This window comes from Carlito syrichta, unplaced genomic scaffold (genome assembly GCF_000164805.1).
Source record: "Carlito syrichta isolate Samal-C Ts95f unplaced genomic scaffold, Tarsius_syrichta-2.0.1 Scaffold307172, whole genome shotgun sequence".
In the NCBI taxonomy this organism is placed as follows: Eukaryota; Metazoa; Chordata; class Mammalia; order Primates; family Tarsiidae; genus Carlito; species Carlito syrichta.
Window position 1 is genome coordinate 242,785 of NW_007251268.1, and position 6,185 is coordinate 248,969.

Sequence of the window (6,185 nt, forward strand, 5' to 3'; positions counted from 1 at the left end):
GAGGGCGCCCCCACTCCTGCCCGCGCTCCCTGGGACCGCGGCGCAGAAGAAAGGGTCTTCGCGGACCTGCGGCTCCCACCTTCTGGCCTGTGCAGGAGCCCAGCAGGCCCTCTGCGCTCCCGCCCTGGCCAGTCCCAATCTCGCTGCCCTCTCCTGCAAGCCTCACAGCCCTGACCTGGCCGCCGATCTCTGCCCTTGCCAGGGGTGGGTGAGAGGTGCCCTTGAGGTGCTCATCTGTGCCCCACCCTACTCCGAAGCGGGCCTGGGGGTCCCCACACCTCACTCCACCGCAGACCCGTGGCCTTGCTGGCCCGGGCAGAAGTGAGCAGAGGGGAGAGATCACGGTAGGGCTGACGGGGTGAGATCGAGTGTTCAGAGAGGATGCTAGGGTGCATACAGTAGGTGCTCAGTGTTCACAGCGGGGCTGAGAAGAGGGTGCTGTGATTCACTGGAGAGTCCAGCTGTGACCCCAGGCGGTCCTGGTCCTTCTGTGGACCTCCATTTTCACCTCTCTGATGAGAGCAGGGGGCATCTGCCAGGTGCCAGATATTGTGCTGGGCTTTTTCTGTGTGATGTGACTTAATTCCCACCACACCCTGTAAGATCATACTCTGTGCACACTTTGCACGGGAGCAGGGAGCAGACTGCAGCTTGAACAGGCTGCTTGACTTGTACAGGGACCCAGGCCGAGCCAGGATTTGAACACAGGCTGATTTGACTTCCAAAGCTTAACTGTCTCCCCACCCAGAGTGACTACCCACCCAGGGAAGATTCCTGAGACTCTAGAACTGGCCTGTGCCAGTTTCTCTCTAGCCAGAGAACAATCTGGAACAATCTCTCTCTCTAAGAGCAGTGTGAGAGGAAAGCAGCTTCATCCTCTACCCCACCCCATGGTGGTGTGGTCAAATGCTGTAAGCTAATGGTTGTAAAGTGCAGGGGGCTTTGGAGACATGGCAGGCAGCCACTGCTAATAAAAGAGCTCCTCCCTCACTACCTTGGGGACATCCATATGCCCACCACTGTCCTCACACTCCCTTCTGCCCAATCCACACCTTTTCTGAGCTGGAGTGGCAGAGAGGTGCCCTTACCCCACACCCACCACCCTGAGCTTAACGAAAGGGCCTCTGGGACACCTCGCCCCCACCTGCGACATTCTCCACCCCACATCCCAGTCAGAGAAACAAGGTCGGAGAGAGGCGTGGACCAACGCTAGGGTCTCTTGCTTCAACCAGAACCCATGAGCTCTCTCCCATGGCTCCAATGAGCCCCCTCCCACCACAACCTGAAATTCTACCACCAGGGAGCATTCCTTTAGTCTTAAAGGTTTTCTGGCTTTCCAGAGGCCCCGGAAGGGCTAATTTTCTGTGGAAAAGGGGACATCTTGCAAAGTTATCCCGCAGAACGTCTTCAAAATCTTCCTCGCCATCCCCCAGTTTAGACGAAGAAACAGGTCTAGAGATGGAAAGATCACTGCTGAGTCACACTATGGGTCAAGATCAACAGCAGAACAGCCCTTCCTAGGACTGCCCACCCAGACTCCTACTGCCCTGCTTTCTACTTGGCCACATTGGAAGGGGTGAGGGGAGGGAGTGCGGAGCTCTTGTGAAGCAGCAGAACCTTAATGCCCAGCCCCTCAGTACCTCCAGGCCTGCTCCTCTTGGCAGGCTGACACTGCCCAACCCCCTGTTTCCTCAGCCACCTACCTTGTCCTGGGGGATCCTCAGCTGGGACTCCGACCTCTTTGGGATGGGGCTGGAGAGCTGGAGCACCTCTCGCTCCTTTTTCTCTTCTCTCTTTTTCTCTCTTCTTCTTTCTCTCTCCGGCAGCTGCTGCCTGCCCCACCCCACCCAGCCCCACCCCACCAGCTGCAGCTTAGCCCCTAGGGATACCTCCAGCCCCCACCCATCATGCAGGAGGAGACAACCAGGGGGCCTGCCCAAGCAACTGGAGTCTCCTCAGGCCTCCCTCGCAGGAGCCAGCAGTTATGAGAGAGTTCAGTTAGAGGACATGGAATCCATTCTTGCTCCTGCTGGGGAGAAAAGGAGGGAGGGAGAGGGTCTTGGCGGGGTCTTGGCCTCGAGTCCAGCGCTGGGGAAAAGGGAGCCTCAGCGCCACCTGCTGGCCACTCCAGGTAAAACCCCAGGTAGATGTAGGGCATTGGGAGGGGGAGATGAGGTATCTGAAGGTTTGTGAGGGAAAAGGACAGGCGGCTGGAGGAGGGGACCTGGAGGATGAGGGCACATGGAGAGTTGTAGCTGTGGGAGCGTGGCCTTACCAGGCCTCATGACACATGGGACGCTTGGGCACTCCCTCAATCTGGGAAAAGGCATGGTGCCCAGAGCCTGGCAGCCAGTGGCAGCTGGGCTGGCAGTGGGACGAGCTGGGAGGGTCCAGAGGTGCTGTGGGTGAGCTTGGGAGGGGCTGTCGGGACCGCCATTTTATGTATACCATTTGTACCCCATCCCTTAGCACAGGGCCCAAGATGAAATAAATGCTCATTAAATGTTGGCTGTTGGGCCGAGTGTGGTGGCTCAGCCTGTTATCCCAGCACTTTGGGAGGCTGAGGCGAGAGGCTTGCCTAAGCTCAGAGGTTTGAGACCAGGCTGAGCAACTTGGTGAGACCTCATCTTTACAATAAGTCACAAAGCCGGGCGTGGTGCTGTGTGTCTGTAGTTCCAGCTACTTGGAAGGCAGAGGCGGAAGGATCGCCTGAGCCCAGCAGGTTGAGGCTGCGGTGGCCATGAGCATGCCACTGCTCTCCATCCAGCCTGGGTGACAGAAATAAAAATAAATAAATAAATACATAAGTTGGCTGTATGGAATAAATTTATTTTTCCAACCTATATTTATCGAGCACTTGTTATGTACCAGGCTCTGTGAAGCAGTCCAGAAATACGGCAGTGGAAGAACGAATGAGCACATGCACAAGGATCTGGGGCTAATGGGTGGGCCTCTGTCCTTCCAAGCTGCACTCACTGGTCCTCATTTGGAGAACTCCACAGTCATCTTCTAGGGGTCTGGTTGGTCACTTAGACATTGGCACCTGGTGGGATCACCCTCAGTACCTAAGTAAGGCTGCAGGTGCCCAAGTCAGATCCCAAGTAACCGTCTAGAATAGGAAGGCTCCTATTCACAGCCTAGAATTGTCATGGCCCCAGTCGGGGGTATCCCTTAGATACACACCCCCTAAATCACAGGAGGACTAAACAGGAGGAGGTCAGGAGATTGCTTTGGAGGTAGAATAACTGAGCACCTACCAAGAATTTGGCTCTTTGCCTATGTTATTTCGAGTCTTAGGCTGGTTGTGTCATTGGCTTTATTTGGAAGCTGAGGATCAGAGAGGTGAGGGTACTTGCCCTGGGCCACACAGCTGGTAACTATGGAGCCACGTCTCAAATTCGGTTTATATAGATCCAGATTGTAGGCTTGATGCAGTCTGCCTGCTACATTCCCTCCCCTCTCTCAGGACAAGGGTCTGGGGCCCAGGGCTCACCAGAGGACATCAGTCTTCTCCTCTGGAGGGCTTGAGGCGGCTTGTTGCTCACAGAGGCAGTTGTTAAGCTCAGGACCAAGATCACTGGGAAAGGGATCCACGGCTCACCCAACACTTCTCACAACAAACACTTTCCACGTACATATACGAGGGAAGCTTCGTCAAATCCTCAGAGAACTTGGGATTATTATACCTATTTCACAGATGAGGAAGTTGAGGCGTAAAAGAGGAAGTGGCTTGAGGTAGGTCAGACATCTGGGAGATACTGGTTTGGCTTCTCTAATCTCAGAAAGCCTCATCATAGCAGTGATGAGGCCAGCACAGCTCAGTGCTTCCTGAGTACCTGGGACTGGGTGCCAAGGGCATAGTGCTGAACCAGACTGGTTTTAATCCTGGAGGAGCTCCCATGGACAGGGAAGAGGAGAGAGATACTCAGGAAATACAGAGAGGGAACTGCTCTCTGGAAAAAAGTTACCTGGGACCTACAGGGCCAGAAGAGAGGGTTGAGAGGAGCAGGAAAAATAGGACTGGATTTAAAAGATTGTTCTGAAGCTAGGCTCGGGTTCAGTGGCTCAGCCTGTAATCCCACGCCTTGGGTGGCTGAGGTGAGTGAATTGCCTGAGCCTGCGGGTTCGAGACCCGCCCGGGCAACTTGGCGAGACCTCATCTTTACAATAAATCAAAAAATGAGCCGGGCGTGGTAGTGCGCGCCTGTAGTTCCAGCTACTTGGAAGGCTGAGGCGGAAGGATCGCCAGAGCCCAGCAGGCCACTGCACTCCAGTCTGGGCGACAGAGTGAGACTCCAACTAAAAAAAAAAAAAAAAAAAATTGTTCTGAGCTTCCAAGAGAAGTTGGGACTAGGGAGGGCTTTACTTAATCAACAGATATTTATTGGGTACCTACTAAGTGTCAGATGCTGTGTTAGGCCCTGATGACCCAGCTGTGAACAAGACAAGGTCCCCACCCACATGGAGCTCACATTCCAGGGAGAAGAAAAAACAATAAACAGTGAACTAATGACTAAATAAAATATCTTCAGGGACTGAGAGAGGTTATGGAAAAATAAGGTCACGTGGTGGAGAATGGGCGGGGTCACAGTAGGTAGTGTGGTCTGAGCAGGTGTCATCTGAACTGAGCCTAAAGAAGGAAAAAGAGGCAGACAATGCAGGCATAGGAAGGTGCTCTGGCCACAGGAATAGCAAGTGCAAAGGCCCCGGGGCAGGAGCAAGCTTGGAATGTGCAGGACCTGGAAAGAAGCCTGGAGCTTTATGAGCAAGAAAGAGGAAATGAGAACAGCTGGGAATGGGTTCCATGGGGCCTGCAGAGTATGGAAGAGAGTTTAGATTAATTCCATTCACAATGGGAAGCTGCTTAGGAGACAGTTGATGTGATCGGAGTTACATTTTATTTACTTCTCTATTTTATTTTATTTGTTAGTCTTACTTTGTCGCCTAGGCTAGAGTGCAGTGGCACACTCACAGCCACCCCAGTGTTGACCAGCTGGGCTCCGGCGATCCTTCCACCTCAGCCTTCCAAGTAGCCAGAACTACAGGCGCATGCTGTCATGCCCAGCTAATTTTTTTGGCTTATTGTAGTAGACGAGGTCTTGCAAAGTTTCCCGGGCTGGTCTCCAACCGGTGGGTTAAGGCAATCCACTTGCCTTGGCCTCCCGAAGTGCTGGGATTACAGGATGAGCCACCGAGCCTGGCTGAGTTACATTTTATTTTATTTTATATTTTATTTTATTATCTTATCTTATTTTTGAGTTGGAGTCTCACTCTGTTGCCCAGACGGGAGTGCAGTGGCCACTCCTGGCCACCGCAGCCTCGACCTGCTGGGCTCCGGTGATCCTTCCGCCTCAGCCTTCCAAGTAGCTGGAGCTGCAAGTGCGCACTATCACGCCCAGCTAATTTTTTTATTTATTGTAGAGATGAGGTCTCGCCAAGTTACCCAGGCGGGTCTCAAACCCACAGTCTCAGGCAATCCACTCACCTCGGCCTCCCAAAGCACTGGATTACAGGCTGAGTCACGGAACCCGGAGAGTTACATTTTAAAAGGCTCACTTTGGGTGCTCTAGTATGCAGGATGGCAGACGACAGGAGTGGGGTCAGGTGACCTGTGCGGTGAGGTAGGGAAGCTGTACAGTCACATGACCAGAAGGATGAGGTTTTTTTGTTGTTGTTGTTTTTTAGCCGAAGTCTCACTCTGTCGCCCAGGCTGGAGTGCAGTGGCATGCTCATGGTCACCTCAGCCTTGACCTGCTGGGCTCAGGAGTTCTTTCCACCTCAGCCTTCCAAGTAGCTGGAACCACACGTGTGTATCACCATGCCTGGCTAATTTTTTGATTTATTGTAGAGACGAGATCTCGCCAAGTTGCCCAGGCTGGTCTCGACCCCCTGAGCTCAGGCAGTCCTTTCGCCTCTGCCTCGCGTGAGCCACGGCACCCAGGGAATGAGGTCTTGCCTGGGTGATGGCTGGGGACAGAGACAGAAGTCATGGTTGGGGCTTCCTTTGTAGGAGGAGCTGATGGATGAGACACAGGAGTGAGGAGAGAGATGACGAGGACGCGGGCAGGGGGCAGCTCTCCAAAGTCCAGACTCTGAAGCCAGAGACGCCGGAATGGGGGATGGTGGGTCAGTAACGTCACCTCTCTGAGCCTCAAACGCCTTCTCTCGAAAAGGAAGATAACAAT